This window comes from Neocloeon triangulifer, unplaced genomic scaffold (assembly GCF_031216515.1).
Source record: "Neocloeon triangulifer isolate White Clay Creek 2 clone unplaced genomic scaffold, ASM3121651v1 ptg000012l, whole genome shotgun sequence".
Lineage (NCBI taxonomy): Eukaryota > Metazoa > Arthropoda > Insecta > Ephemeroptera > Baetidae > Neocloeon > Neocloeon triangulifer.
The window spans coordinates 3276009-3293232 of NW_026775554.1; the positions used below are offsets into that span (position 1 = coordinate 3276009).

The window sequence follows — 17224 nt, forward strand, 5'->3', positions numbered from 1 at the left end:
AACCTTGTTTAATTATTAATTCATAAAAAATAAAAAATAATTTGAATAAGAAAAAATTTAAATGTTATTTATTAAATGAAATTAAACTTTCAGTAAATAATTTAGTTAATTTTCAAGGTGGAGCCACCTTGGAATTAGCTAAATCATTGAAATTAAATTAATTTCTACGTTAATTGCACTTTGCCTGCAAATTAATCGTTGTTAATTGGACCGTCAATGTTTGCACCTCATCATCGCTGAATGAATTAGTCAAGGGTGCATTTGCCGACAATGATCCGCGGGTCAAGCGCGCTCACCCCAGCCAACCTCGCAGACCATATTTCACCCGCGCGTTCTTTGTGCGTTCATTTCATGAATGGGTTCGTCAGAGGGTGGGAGTGAAGGGTGGGTGGGTGAAACGGGTGGGAGTCTCATCATGTAAGCGGAAATAAGAGCCCTCTTTTTTTATTTCATCGCGTTCTCTGATGTGTCCTTTATGCTTGCTGAATAAAAAGTGAAATTTTCTCCGTTCGGATGAATATATATTTTTAGGGCTCGAAAACTGTAATTATAACATATACGTGTATTCTTTTTTCTTTTCATCTATAGGGGTGATGATGTGTGGGCGATATTGGGGTGAAAGATGAACCAGGGGTTGAATCGTTTTGATTGACATGCAAGAGCAAATTGGAGAGTTTTTTATTTTGAATCAAACTCTTCACAAATCGCCAAATGATACGATTTGTTAAGAATCTCATTTAAACTTTTAATTATTGGAGTTTTGTTTAATTTAAAACTTTATATTCTGTTTTGTTTGAAAACCAACCCGCATAAAATTTGGGATCATGTATTTTATTTCATTAATTTTTACCATTATTTAATTGTGAATTAAAAATATTTTTAAATTATATTTTTATCTATAAATTGTATGCAGAAATGGATAGAAAATATTTAGTAATTTAATTAACTGAAACATTGCTAGCCCAGAAGAGTATTTGTTTGAATTTCGTCCATTTCAAGATAAGCAAGCAATGAATAGCACACTACAAAGTTCTTTTTTCCTTCCAAGTTTAAAGAAACAGGTGGGTGGCAAATCAAGGGAAATGCATCGCGCCACATGCTCTGAAGGAAGCTCCAAAACTGGTCTGGTTTAATAATTACATTTAATAAACTCACCCGGCGGCAACCAAGGAGAAATGATATCAGCACCGACGGCTCTTCTCTGAAAATAGGCGTCGCTTTTTTGAGCTGAAAAATGAGTGGCACGAGCCAATGTGTTTGTAGTAGACCGAAAAAGCATATAAAAATTCGCACACGCGCGCCCAGTTTCTAATCTCATTGCTAGTTTCGTGTGCACTTATCTATTATTATCGCCCTCGTTACTGACAGATAAAGACAATTGCGAGCGCTGACGCCTTTAATTGAATCCTATAAATCGGGGATTTTGCAGTCTAACAATTTGACCTTGGAAGATAATTAGACCCAATTAAATTTTGTTTATCGATTTCGTTCAACATGTAACATATTAATTTCATCAAAATAGGACTTTTTGCAGAAAAAATTAAAACAAATATTAGAGAAAAAGTGATAAAAAATTTAATAATTAAAATATATTTAACAATGCTGAAAATAACTAGTCATTAATTTGTTGTTTTTTTCATTGTAAAATAATTAAAAATTAAATATATTTTTTATTTTATCGTTTTCTTTTTTCCATATTAATACATATCATATGTGGAAACAAAAAGCTTTTATATTTTTCAAGTAGGTCGATAATTTCACTGCTCGCTTTCGTCGACGATTTTTCTCCTTCGAAGCCTGGCAGACGCTTTCCCTTTTAACCCCTTGCTTTGTATGCAGTCCGCTCGTCCGCCAAGTGTGGCGGCGCAGCATCACTGCCTTCATTGATGTGGTCCGTCGGTCACCAACCACATAGAGATGTATTCCCATCGCCCGTGCCTTGTCCAAATTATCTGCCGTGAAAAAAATATACCTTCGAGTTGGTTTATTTGGAAGTTTATAAGGTTTTGGGAAAGAACGCTGGGAAAAGCCAGATACTGAATCAATTATGCGTTTGAATTTGAAAGCACCCCTGTCAAAGTTGAAATCGAACGCATAATGGTTTTCTATGTTCATTAACTTTGTTCGTAATTGTGTTTTTACTATTATTACATCGGTAGAATTTATTCATTATTTAGTTTCGATGACGATTTTAGGTAACTAAAATTAAATATTCTACATTCAAACGATGACGAAATATATTTCTACATTCACAGAGACGATGACGAAATATATTTCTACATTCACAGAGACGATGACGAAATATAATTAGGGCTTTAAAAGATATATTTATTATTTTAAATTATGAAAAAATTGGTTAGTACAAACCTATTAATAAACAATAAAAACTCGGTTGTTTTAGAGGGTATTTCTTTCGGACAACATGTTCAAACGACTAAGCTGTAGGATTTTAGTGAGTATCGAGTTAGTAAACAAACGGGTGTAAAAACGGTGTTCACTTAAAATCAAATTTGAGTCTGGGGGTTTGTATTAAATCACTTATTATGAGTTGCTTACTCACCAGACGCACTCGCCAAACCTATTAAAATAATGCACTCTAGCCGCCAATTGAGGGTATCTGAAAGCAAATGAATTATTGCATACAACCGAAATTTGGTTGTATTGTGGGGAATTAAATTTATGTTATGTGCGATTATATGCTTCTCTTCATTGATCAAGCACATTGTGCCTAAATATTTAATTAAAAACCAAATGAATAAAATCATAATTGCCATGGTTGAAAGTGGTTGAAAGTATTAAAAAAAAAAAATGCATTAATTAAATTAAAAATTTTAATGTAAAATAACTTGTAGAATAGTTTAATCTCAAAAATTCGGAACAATACCTACAAAAACTTATGAAACCTTGAAGGAGATTTATAGAAGTATTAATTTACTATCTTATTAAAATTTAAAATCGGTCAAAAATAAGTGATCCTAATATCCTATAATATAGAATTTTAGGAAAAATTCAATATGAATTTACCTATTCCAAAATTAATTTAATATCCTGTTGTATTTATGAAAAATATTATGTTATATTTCCTTTTATTTCTAAGCTTATATTATGTTAAATGAAAGAGAATTTAAAAAAAAAATTGTTTTACTAGAAATATAATTTGAGAATTAACAGACTTGAGAGGCAAATATAGTGAGTCAACAAAAATCCTCATATGGCGCAAAATGAATTTTCCATTAGCCAAGGGTTTAACGAGAATCTGGACCGCGGCCGTGAAACAAAAGTCGAAATCAAACAGAGCAGGTGTTCTCACCGGGAAAAGGCCGCGCTGCTTTTTCGGCTCCAAACAAAACAGAGATTGAAACGCGGAAATTAAATTTGGTAAAAATTTTATGTGCTCTCGTGGTGCATAATGGGGTTGCGCGTGTGCCAGTGTGCTGCGTGTGCAATAATATTTTACACCCCTCGTGTACTCATGTCCGCATAAAAACACACACGCCCCTCGTTAGTTTTAATATCTGCTGCAGCGGCGGCGGCGGCCACGGTCCACTCCGGCCATGCAGCTGAACCAGCTCTTCTAAAAATGCCCAGAAAAAAACTATGCAGCAGCTTTTGCTCGCATTAATTCCACGCGCGCATAAATTCTGGGGTGCGATTTTGGAGAGAGAAAGAGCGCGCAACACTTTCGCCCTCTTTTCCCCGCGGGGCCACACCCTATCCCGCGTGTGATTATTTCTGTACACATTTTTGCCTCTCCGCGTGGGCATCCCTCATCCCGATGTTTTTGTTTCCATCATCCAAATTCGGTTTCCCTCCGCCTATGACGGGGATGACGGCGAAATATGCTGGAAAAAAGCAAATCCATATGCTTCGGATCGGATTTGAGCTTTTTATTTGTGTTTTTACAGAGCGTGTGTGACAAAAAATTTCCCATGTGCTGTACAATGGATGTTTGTATTTAACGTTCGTGAGCATTAAACGCGAAATATTAAAAAATCAGCCCTTCTCTGACGAAATGGAGAAGTGCTGAAATGCCTTTAGTCTATTCTGCATTTTGAAATGATTTTTGATAAAATTATAATTTACATAAAATTTTTTCTCCATTTATGAAGATTTAAAAAAAATGTTAATCAGTATTTTAATAAATTAAAGTTTTATCATTTCTAGATTGACACACCCTTAATTGAATAAGGAATTATGATTATTTAATTCAAAAAGTTTCAGTGAGTTTGCTCTCTTGCACTGTGTGCCTATTTTTCTCCCAACTAATTTTTTCCGCAATTGATTGTTTTGACCTGTTTGAACCAAAATTAATGATTAATGATTTTGGCATAATTTCACGATCAAGGGTTGATTCATAGTGATTTGAATGTAAAGTCGGCTTTTCCTCGATGAGCTTTGTGAGTTGTTTATTGTTTAAGAACAATAACATCATTCTCTACATGTTTTGGAAAATTGTTATTTTTAATGAAAATATTTTTTTTTAATGTTAATTTTTTTACTAATTCTTGTCAATGATCAAAATGTTTTCACAGCTCATGAGTTATGGTGGCTGCAGCCCGCAGCCGAAACATGTAGAGCAGGATGGTGTTTTCTTAAACAAATAAACAACTCACAACACCCAATCGAGAAAAAACGACTAAATTCAAATCACCCAAAATAAATAATGAATTGAATTGAATTAAAAAAAATATTCTAAACCTGAATTTTTTATGGAGATGAAATGCAATTATCTTTGGAAGTAATCAGCCGTAATTTATTAAAAAAAAATATAGAATGAATAAATTAAATAAATAAATAATAAAAGTATTGAAAAATTGAACTTTTTTAAATCAATTTCATTTAAAGATTTGAAGGTTAACAATACTATTTTCATAGAATTTAAAGCGTCTTTTTAGATTGGTGCCATAAAGATTTATTTTCTCGTCCAACCTTATCAGACTCTGGCAATAATATTATCTTTTTGGCTGACGACATTTGAACAATTTGCTAGTTTTGTAATTTTTTTAACAAGAACTATAAACAATAAATTTTATAGTGCACATCACAACGATCTCCAAAACCAGGTATTTATTGAAAAATAAAACTATTATTTTTTTTAATGCAAAATATGGCAAATTTCAACAGTTCTAAATTCTAAACTCATAACATAGCAAAATTTCGAGTTGATTTATGATTTTTGGTTATTTACTGTTCTGTTTGCTATGCAGGCTCAAAATTTCCACTCTAACTCTGCATACGCGCTCGGAGGGTTTGCATATCGTCGTCAGCTGCTAAAGCATTCAAAATAAATCAAACCGCATATTTATATTCATGCGCTCGTATATCATACTCTTTGTTAATGCCGAAAAAACTGTCGTCGATAAATATTTACGTGAGCGTGATACATCACTCTGCCTCCCTCTCTCTCATCCATGCATCAGTATTTGGGCAAACATTTGACTTTTTAATTTTTTCCGTTCTTCCTGCGTTCAACTAACTTTCGCAAACACATATTGTTTCACAAACAGCGATCGCATATTTCCAAATTAGAATGTTCGCGTGTGAGTTTTTTTTCTCTCCCGGCTGTTGTCGTTTGGCGCAGGATTGCGCAAGTTTTCGATTGTTTAGAAATTTGCTTCCTTTTTCCTCGCTCGGCTCAATTCTTCCGCGTGATTTCACGGCAAAAAGGCTCTCAAAACATTTCACCCCTCGCGGCATCTCCTTTGAAGCTCGCCTACAGGCATTAAAATATTTGTTGCACACACAAAATATATACGTTTCCATTTTGGAATTCTAAATTAGAGATGCGCTCGAAATTCGAGCTAAGCCCAGGAAAATGCCACTTTTAGCAGAATCGACCCTCGCCCCTCGTTTCAAATGATTAATACCCTCGAGTTGTGAAAATGAAAATATGTGCGCTTGTTTATGTTGGTATGGAAAACCGTAGATGCGGGAGAAATGATAAAACACTGGGCGTTTTCAAAAAACTGAATGTGACAAAACGTTAAGATAAAACTATTCCGAGAAAAATAAAAGCTTATTACAAGAATACAAATTGTAAATAAATTATTCAAATTGGATTTATTAAATTATATATAATACCTGTTAAAATCTTAACTTTAAGATTGAAATGGATTTTGTTTTAAATATTTCTTGTGTCAATCTTTCCTTATAAGAATATTTTGTGATTTTATATTTTTAGTTTACATCTGAAAAAAAAGCAAATCTCCTTTGAGACCCAAAACCAAATGAACCGATTTTAGAATTTTCACAAACAATGAATGAAAACTCAATTTTTTTTTATATCAATAATTAATAATATTTTACCGAAATTTTTGTAAACCTTAATTGTTATAATGCCCAAGCGACCGCCTTTATTTTCGTGCCACCATATTGTTTATGCTGCGTTATCGCGCGCATTTATAGACATAATTATATATTATGCTTTTCGAAAGTGAGCATAGTCCGGCCACTCAACGTGCATCCTTCCATATCTGCTGTACACATGTTTGTGCCTATTTGTATTATTCTGAAAGAAAGGCCACGGCGGCTCGCGACTGATCGAAGACTCTCGCTCGCGAGCCCGCCGAGGCAGGTCGTGTTGCTTGAGAACTATAATTAAAGTTTACTTTACTTTTTAAGTGCCTTGTTTCCTTTCCAAAATCACAACAACGTCAGTCGCATTTGTTATGCATTATAATGGAAAACGGGAAAAATTATTTTGCGTTCTTTTGATTAAGAGATGTAGCTTGCAGCTGAAACATGTAGAGCAGGAAATGTTCTTTAATAAAAAACTAAATACTACCAGGAAATACACAACATTTATTTTTTCAGAAAACGAGTCAAGGGCACAAACAAATTTGATATTCATTAAAGCCAAATTTTCATCTACATTAACAGCAATTGCAGGGCTAAAAGTTTGAATTAATTGCAGAAAGAAATCATAGGCGTCGTAGAAATAATATCGGCGTTTAACATTCTCTAAACCTCTTTTTCCTTGAATTCTGAACCATAAAACTGCGGAGACAGATTGGTACGAAAATCGGGCGATAACTTGCAAACAAGATTTGTTTCGGCTGACTGAACATTTTCCTCTACAAGCGCATATATAAACAAAACACGGCGTTTGAGAAGATTTATATAAAAATATTTTAACATTTTTAGGTGGCGCGATTCTTTCTTATTTCTGGGCGGGTAGGCGAAGAGGCGAAACGCGGGCGGGCGGAAGGGAAAGAAGCAAGCAAAAATCGTCGGCGGAGGGAGCCGCGGCACAATTAAAACTTCGCCTCTAATTTCTTTCTTTTTACTCTCTCTGTTCTCCATATTGCTTTTACATGATGAAAAGCAGCAACCGAGAGAGAGAGAGAGAGAGAGAGATGGAGGGTATTTTTTGTTTTCTACCGGCGCGCAGCCTCTCGAAATTCGTATGGATGCTGATGAGTGTTTCCCATGCTTTTTGTCCCGCGTCTTATTGTTAGTTTCACTCACTCTCTCTCCTCCGGTTGCAAAAAGTATAAAAAACGTACTCGCCGCACACGTACGTACGTCCGTATGAATGTATGTATATATTTTTCATATTTTTTACATTTCTGCTGCCGCGCATAACGCATTCTCTTTGTGAGAGAATTCCGCCCTCTCATCAGTCAGCCCCCCACACCACCGCCGCCTGTATAGACCTCACCTCTTTCTACTCGTACTTCTTAATCTCTCTGCCGCTTTCGAGGGGGTGGTTCTCCATCTTTCTACTCGGCGCTATCCACCCCGCACATAGCGGCTGGCACCAGCTACTTCACTCTCTTTTCTTTCCTTTTTTTTCCGCCGCCCGCTCCTTTTCCACATGTACGAGACGCTCGCTCGCTCGCTCACTCATTATGTGACTTTTTGCTTCACGAAAGTGAGGGGGACTCATTCGCTCTCCCGCATTTTTAATTAAAGCATTTTTATGTAGGCGCGCGGCCCGTCACATATGCGCGCGGATTTTTCCATTCACTCCAGCCCGCCTGCACCCAGCATTAACATGGAAAAGCATGAACATTTTGCACCCGCGTCTGCCTCTGCCTCTCTATAGGCGTCATTAAGCATGCTGCAAATCTCGTAAAAGAGAGTGGTTCAAATTATTATTTTTTTTCCGTGCACCACTCTTGTATGTGCGCATTCAATTTAGCTGAAAGGCGAGAATGTGCGATTTCGAGCCTCAGCGAGTTGGACGAAATTTAAAATTATGGAAATTACGGGCTAAATTTTTAACAAGAATGTTTTTTATTGGAAAGAGAACAAATTTTAATTTCAACATGGCTCAACGTAGCAGAATTGAGGGTCATGCAAAAATGATCATTAGAAAATATCCTGATAATAAAAAAAAAAATATGTTTCGGAATATTACGTGTAATAATGTTCACTCAGATGCACACTGGGAGCTGAATTTCTAAAATTAGTTACAAATCTCTGTTAAAATATTGTATTTAATAATCTTTTTACGAGCAAGACAATTTGCAAAATATTTGAAAAACTTTAATTAATACGTTAATGTTTAAATTTTCAATCAAATTTTTTTACATTTATTAATAATAAAACAATTTTTTTTTGTCTATTAATAAAATTTTTAAATATGAATTTTTTAATTTTGATTCAATTGATCTTGATGAATCTGTTTTTATTAACAATTAAGTTTTAATATTGAAAATAATATTTAAATTAATACGTTACATTAATAATTTAGTCTACACAATCGTTTAAAACATATTAAACGGTAGCCTGTCCTCTCGAAATGGTTATTGCTTGAGTTCTCTATGAAAAATCTCAATCTGATCATTTATAATTTATTTTTTAAAATCAATTGACTGAGTCTTGTGATTCAATACACATATTGAAATTTTTAGAGAAGTTTTAAGCAGAAAATTGTATACATATTTTTTCTAACATATGATATTATTTGATATTTTATCACTCGTCCTTTCCTTGTCCCCAAAATATACTCCACTGCGATAAAAAGAATTGCAAATAAACCAGAAACAATAATAGGTTGTGGCGAATTCCAAGACTCCGTCCACCCACACAATTTTCCATTCTGTCCTTTTCGAAACGCAATTTCCAAGCCTAATCCTTTTGCATGTGGAGAAGGAGCGAAAGTCGAGGCGGCGGAATGAATTACCCTTTAGCGGGAAAAGCAGCTAAAACTCGCGCCCCCCGCGCTTCTTTGAAAGGGTATAAGGGACGAGCTATAACTCGTGTATCGACGCCCACCCTCTCTCCATAATACAGCTCCCGGCGAGCACCATTTTATATTTATTTTTATAGTGTCATTAAAACTTTGCAATTAAAATAATCTCCCTGCTCGCGCTCGCTACTCTGCTCCTTCTGTTTCTCGCAAGTTGTAAAACTGCCGCGCCGCCCCAGCTCGTTCTTTAATTATCCGCCGGCAATCGATAAAATCTAGCATATTCGGAAACTTCTGCGAGTGACACTTTCTTTCTCGCCGCCGGAAATACGATTTCATATTTAACGGCAGAAGGCAGAAAACGACTTTGCGAGTTACGCATTTTAGAGCTTTTTTATTAATCCGCCTTTGCTGCGCAGGGGATTTTATTGGTTATCGGTCTGAAAGTGCGGCTCACAAAGATAACTTTAAATGCAGACACATGCCTAGCAGGTGATCACTCAAAATTTTGCAAGATATGTGGGTGTGGATTGTTGCAAGGATGCGCTTACTTGCAACTTGAAGTGACACGAACAAGATTTGCAAACTATGCTTGTCAAATGCAAGCAAGATAAGGTAAAATAATGTCATGTCCACAACATCTTTGCCAGAGTGAAGCTGAGGGAGTGTCAAAGCTACCCTTACAACTTGATGTAAGAGACGTGCAAAGTTTAATTATGTAAAACAAATGGATTGAGTTTAAAAAAGAGATAATATGGGAACGTTAATACTAATATATTAGAGCAAAATAAAATGAGTGCTCAAGAATTTTTTTATTTTGAGAGCAGAACAATTGAGTAAGTATTTTGCCATAATTTCTCGAAATTTAAAAAAAAATATATATTTTAATTGTTTAATTTCTTTTCATGAATGGATCATTCATTTCAATTCAGCTAGATCAAATATTATAAAATAAATAATTTAAAGAAAGCAATGCTTAATAATATTATAATTAAATACTTTATTCTCTAAATTTAAAATTAAAATATAAATCAGAAAAAAATAATAAATAATAGCATAATAAAAAGTAATTTAAAGTTGGTGCGGTGAAATACAGATCTAAATTAATTTAAAAAGGTTTTATTTTTTATTTATTAAGTACTATATTTTTTAAATTTAGGTATCACAAGATATCTTTCCAACAGTAAAAATTAACTCAACTAAAATGTAAAATAATTAATTTCGTTTAAATCGTAGAGAGAGATTGTTAGTGTTGGGTCCTATTTTCCAAGATAACAACCGTCAAAATTGAAAAGTAAAATTAACTTTATATCCGTGATAAATAATCCAATATTCAGCTTTAAAAAAACTGAAACACCGTTCAATTTTTAACTTTTAGGCCAGTTCAAATAAAATTACGTGAAAATAAATTTTATGCCCGCATTGATCACAAGACAATATCATTCTTCTTCAACGCTCATCTCGTATTCTTTGCGCTCCCCACAGTTTAAACTGCTGCGAGTGCTGCAAAATATAGCGGGTTTGGAAAAAGCTGGCGCAAAAGTTGGAGGCGCGGAGGGGAAAGTATGCAAAGCCTAGAGCTGAAATTCGATAGTGTAGTTAGAAGCGCGGCGGCCCCCGTTCGCCGCGCCACCCTTATTTTAAGAGCTAGATGAGGAGGGTGCCGAGTGCGGCAGGGTTTCGAGGGTTGTTGGTGCACCCCGGTGCGCACATCTAATCCGCCCCTGCAGGCCACTGCGCAGCAAGGGTGGCCCTCGCTAGATTACTCATCAGCAGCCGCGCCAATTCTTCCCTTTCTATGTCACGCGCATTCAAATTTCACCCCTGAAAAAAATTCCTTTTTCGCCTTCCCAGGCCGAATATTTTTCATTTCCTTTCGGTTTGCTCGTCTCGCGGGCTCAGGTGTGCGCCGAGAAACGACGAGTTTCTCACGAAAAACATCCAACAGGTGGTCATCCAGAGGATTGCACGTCAAACATAAGATCGCCGTTACCACCGCCGCCGGCGTCGTCTTCACGCCACGTTACACCTCGAGGGGAATGCATAAAAAGTTTTGCTTTTAAAAAACTGAAAATTTTAATTACATGCAATATTTTTACGGAATTTTCAAGTTTGTAGCATAAAAAATTAGAGAGCAGGGCATTTTTTTAATAAATTCTAATGTTAAATTTTATTGCACTCTGAAAACTAAATATTTCAAGAAAGGATTTAAAAAAAGAATAAAAATTTTATTTTTAATTACAAATTTATATTCTTTCAAGCAGAAATAAATAATCATTTTGATATTTGATTACAAAACTGATCGTGATTTTAATTGTGCCTTCTAAACTATTTTACTAGCAGTAAAGCAATATAGGTTTAACATTTTTTTATTACCGATCATAAATCATTTCAGAGTTATTTGAGCTTATTTGTTTTTGATATCTTTATTAACCCGCTTTTATTCTAGACATGATTAATTAAGATATTGGTTTAATTTTTTCATAAAAAAATATGTCTCGAAATAAAAAAAAAATCATTGTACATAATAAAACTCTATTAAAAATAATTGAAATAAAAAAATTAAACCTGACTAATATAATAAATTATGTATTATTTTTTTAAACAGGGAATGTTTGACAAAACAAAAATACCACACACATATCTTGGTAATTTTGCCAACAACATTTCATGTTTGGTAAAAATCGGTTATTTTTCTGCAAAGCTAAACCAAACGTAAAATAGGTGTGCAAGTCTGCTTGCAGAGATACGTATTGCATCTTGCAAATAATTTCGAATTATCTCTGCTTATCTTTCGGCATCACATGTACTGTGCAAATGTACGTGTCTAATTGCATTTTTTATCTCGCACAAGTACATAGAGAAAATCCTACCACTCTCACATCAGACAAGACTAGGTCAATATTCAAAATGTGCTTGATAACGAAATTACCGACAGCACATTTTAATTTGTTGCGTTTCAATTTTGAGCTGTCGGTGATAATATCAAGAGCGGTTTTTATCACTGACTGAGCTATCAATACAGTTCAGTATAGTTAGTTGCTGTGCCGCTAGTCAGATTATGTTTGGCTCAAATTGAAATGTCAGTTTGTAGAGATGATATGATAAATCATTGTTTTGTGCTCACTATATAATTATATGTGAATGAAAAATTAAAATATTCATTGCTCTATAATTAGTCAGATTAAACCACAGTTCTAGTTACAAGTCCAATATTTTAAGGTGGATATTAAAAAAAACTGTTTATGAAAAAAAATTAATGCTTTAATTAAGACACCAAAAGATTTCTAAAAGAAATTTTAAAATAAAGCTGCAAATTTAGTTAACAGTAAAATAATATTAAAGATTATTTGGACTTAAAGTTTTTATTACTAATGGGGGAGATTCAATAGACTTAGCTCTCCCGGGATAAAAGGTATCCCGGGATAAATACAAAGGGATACAATTTAGACCACTGTCCAGGGTTAAATATTTTTTGTCCCGCCTTCAAATTTTTGTCCCCAAGTCATTGGGGGGTATCTTTTCTTAGCCCCCTCTACGGGATAAATATTTAACCCGCGCTAAAATCAAATGAGCTGGTAATTAAAAGATCGTCAACATGCTCGCAAACTTTTTAAATTTGCCAATTGCAATGAACAAAAAACTTTTTCAAATCAGAATTTTGTGAGGATCAAGAAAATGAGGGCAAAATTGAAATCCAAAGCTAACACAAAAATCTGTATGTAACTTAATTTAAAATTGCTTATTTATTTTGCTCAGAAATTTCTAAAGACCTCTTCATCAAAGCGAAATTATGCAAGGATTTTTTTCTTTTGAAATTTTTTAACAAATTTTTGACGTAACAAATTAAAAAGGAAAAAAATTAGTGAACGTGAAAATGTAAAAACAAAATTTGCTTTTCTTTCATCTTAAGTGTTTCCCAAATATTTAAAGACCTTTTCGTCAAAGTTAATTTGAGTAAATAAATCTTTTTCTTATGGCTATCAAATCAAGTATTGAACCAGTGGCTGGCTACGGCTGCCGGCTGTCAGAAGTGCAACTGCATTGAACACTCAGACAATGTGAAGAAAATTTTTGACTTGATTTTATTTTTTTATTACTAGCGGCTGACCTTTTTGTTTCAAAATTGACAGCAAGGTCAGCTGGTTCAATAGTCGAAATAGTTGACGGCTTATTGATGGTAAAATTATTGGGATGTTTAAGCGAGGTGGTATATAAATATAAAGGGAGAACGAGCTTTGCGTGTTTTATTGCATTATGGGAGTCGTTTGGGGAGTTGATTGGGAGTCAATTGGTAATGGTTTAGTGTCATTTGGGAGTCGAAAACGACTCCAAGTTGACTCCAAGTTGACTACAAAACGACTAAAAAACGACGAGGTGCTCATATGAGCAGCTCATTTTAGGTCGTTATGATCGCTATGATCCCTACGATCGCAATGACCGTTATGATCGCTGTGATTGTTATGATAGTCATGATCGTTACAATCGCTGTGATTGTTATAATAGTTATGATCGCTGTGATCGTTATGATCGCTATGATCGTTATGATCACTATGATCGCAATGATCGCTATGATCGTTATGATCGCTATGATCGTTATGATCGCTATGATCGTAATGATCGCTGTGATCGTTATGATCGCTGTGATCGTTATGATCACTGAACGTTATGATCGCTATGATTGTTATGATCGCTGTGATTGTTATGATCGCTATGATCGTTATGATCGCTATGATCGCTGTGATCGCAGTGATCGTTATGATCGCAGTGATCGTTATGATCGCTATGATCGTTATGATCGCTGTGATCGTTATGATCGCTATGATCGTTATCATCGCTATGATTGTTATGATCGCTGTGATTGTTATGCTCGTTATGATCGCAGTGATCGTTATGATCGCTGTGATCGTTATGATCGCTGTGATTGTTATGATCGTTATGATCGCTATGATTGTTATGATCGCTGTGATTGTTATGATCGTTATGATCGCTGTGATCGTAATGATCGCTGTGATCGTTATGATCGCTATGATCGTAATGATCGCTGTGATCGTAATGATCGTTATGATTGTTATGATCGTTATGATTGTTATGATCGCAGTGATCGTTATGATCGCTATGATCGTTATGATCGCTGTGATCGTTATGATCGCTATGATCGCTATGATCGTTATGATCGCTGTGATCGTTATGATCGCTATGATCGTTATGATCGCTATGATTGTTATGATCGCTGTGATTGTTATGATCGTTATGATCGCAGTGATCGTTATGATCGCTATGATCGTTATGATCGCTGTGATTGTTATGATCGTTATGATCGCTATGATTGTTATGATCGCTGTGATCGTTATGATCGCTATGATCGTAATGATCGCTGTGATCGTTATGATCGTAATGATCGCTGTGATTGTTATGATCGTTATGATCGCTGTGATCGTTATAATCGCTATGATCGTTATGATCGCTATGATTGTTATGATCGCTGTGATTGTTATGATCGTTATGATCGCAGTGATCGTTATGATCGCTATGATCGTAATGATCGCTGTGATTGTTATGATCGCTGTGATTGTTATGATCGTTATGAACCCTGTGATTGTTATGATCGCTATGATCGCTATGATCGTAATAATCGCTGTGATTGTTATGATCGTTATGATCGCAGTGATCGTTTTGATCGTTATGATCGCTATGATCGTTATGATCGCTATGATTGTTATGATCGCTGTGATTGTTATGATCGTTATGAACCCTGTGATCGTTATGATCGCTATGATCGTTATGATCGCTGTGATTGTTATGATCGTAATGATCATTATTATCATGGTGGATTGAATTTAAATTCGGCTTTTCCTCGATGGGTTTTTGTGAGTTTTTATTTAAGAAAAACAATATCCTGCTCTACATGTTTTGGCTGCGGGCTGCAGCCATAATTCATGAGCTGTGAAAAACATTTTGACAAAAATTAGTACAAAATTAAATATTTTTTCAAAAATTTTTTTTCTTTTAAATTGACAAATTTTTCGTGAAAAATTATTTAAATTTACATTTCTTCACAAACAATAATTTTTAACAAAAATTTGACATTTACTTCAAAATATTTTTCAAAAACCATATTAGTTTTTATAATAATTTTATTATTATAATTATTATTATAAAAACTTATTATAAAAACTTATAATGGTTTTTGAAAAATATTTTGAAGTAAATGTCAAATTTTTGTTAAAAAATATTTAATTTTGTACTAATTTTTGTCAAAATGTTTTTCACAGCTCATGAATTATGGCTGCAGCCCGCAGCCGAAACATGTAGAGCAGGATATTGTTTTTCTTAAACAATAAAAACTCACAAAAACCCATCGAGGAAAAGCCGAATTTAAATTCAATCCACCATGAATCAACCCTCAATCGTGAACTTCTACTACAATCATTATTATCATTATTATATGCCGGCCGGAGTCCTTGGCTTGCCTTTGGCTAGACACATTTGCTCATTTGAGGTGCTCATATAAGCAGCTCATATGAGTACCTCAAATGAGCACCTCATATAAGCTGCACATGTTCATTGCAGTTGCACTTTTGACAGCCGGCAGCCGGTAGCCAGCCACTGGTTCAATACTTGATTTGATAGCCATAAGAAAAAGATTATTTGCTCAAATTAACTCTGACGAAAAGGTCTTTAAATTAAATTAAATGGGAAACACTTAAGATGAAAGAAAAGCATTTTTTTTTTTTTTTTACTTTTTCACGTTCACTAATTTTTTCCTTTTTTTTTATTTGTTACGTGTAATTAAAAGAAAATAGCGGATTTAATTTATCTACAAATAAAAAAATAAGCTTGAGAATTTTAGTTTTTCAGAGTTGAGAAATTTTACGTGCAAAAAATTTCAAAAGAAAAAAATCCTTGCATAATTTCGCTTTGATGAAGAGGTCTTTAGAAATTTCTGAGCAAAATAAATAAGCAATTTTAAATTAAGTTACATACAGATTTTTGTGTTAGCTTTGGATTTCAATTTTGCCCTCATTTTCTTGATCCTCACAAAATTCTGATTTGAAAAAGTTTTTTGTTCATTGCAATTGGCAAATTTAAAAAGTTTGCGAGCATGTTGACGATCTTTTAATTACCAGCTCATTTGATTTTAGCGCGGGTTAAATATTTATCCCGTAGAGGGGGCTAAGAAAAGATACCCCCCAATGACTTGGGGACAAAAATTTGAAGGCGGGACAAAAAATATTTAACCCTGGACAGTGGTCTAAATTTTATCCCTTTGTATTTATCCCGGGATACCTTTTATCCCGGGAGAGCTAAGTCTATTGAATCTCCTCCAATTATTATTGCTTTATTGTTATTTATTATTATTTTTTTAGGAATTAATGCATTTTCAAGTTAGTATTATTTATTTTTTATTGCTTTATTTCTATTTTTTATTATATTTAGGGATGCATTTTCAGGAGGATATATCTTAGTAATTAAATACTATTTAATTACTAAGATATCACACTTGTCTGATAAATTTAAACTTCTCATTGCACTTGACCATAACTGTAAATTGCAACAAGATTATTAAAATTAATTTTTAGTTTTCAAAAAATGCAAATAATTGTAAATTTATAGTGCATGGAAACATATAATTATAATGAAAACAACTGATAAAAATTTTGAAGGAAAAATTTCACTTTTGTTGATATCAAACCGCTGTCCTTGGAGCTGAGAACAATTACACTTCACTGTTTCAATTCAATTATATCTCTAGCAATTGACGTTTCAAAGTGCAACAGAAAATCCCCATTAGCTTTTTATCCTTTTTATCAACTAGCTTCATGTAGTACACATGATTGATTTGCAACGAAGGTGTAAAAAGCTGTAATACTCGTTTCGTGTTGTCCTTATCGCTTCGATATCACTTGTATTTTGTTTTAATCTCCTTCGTCAAAACGTTTTGCTAGATCATTGGAAAGTTGCAAAAGTTGTTAAAAATGTAATACGCTAAAACACCGGCAGATTTCGTGCAAGCCCGGTTGCGAAAAAGTTTTATGAGTAGCGCCGACTTCCATGGCGCCATCGCTCGGCGACAATCTTCACTTT

General features: G+C 34.3%; 1 protein-coding gene and 1 long non-coding RNA gene across 8 annotated transcripts in view; one reads left to right on the forward strand and one right to left on the reverse strand.

Annotated features, from left to right (window-relative positions):
• Nucleotides 1–17224, forward strand: part of LOC132197728 (uncharacterized) — a 95775-nt gene that overhangs the window by 35002 nt on the left and 43549 nt on the right. The gene's annotated exons all lie outside the window — the stretch shown is intronic.
• On the reverse strand, nt 1925–16881 carry LOC132198097 (uncharacterized). Its single transcript, XR_009441961.1, has 3 exons — nt 16816–16881; nt 2561–2617; nt 1925–1952 (listed from the first exon to the last, which is right to left on the reverse strand). It is a non-coding gene; the product is annotated as an uncharacterized LOC132198097 (long non-coding RNA).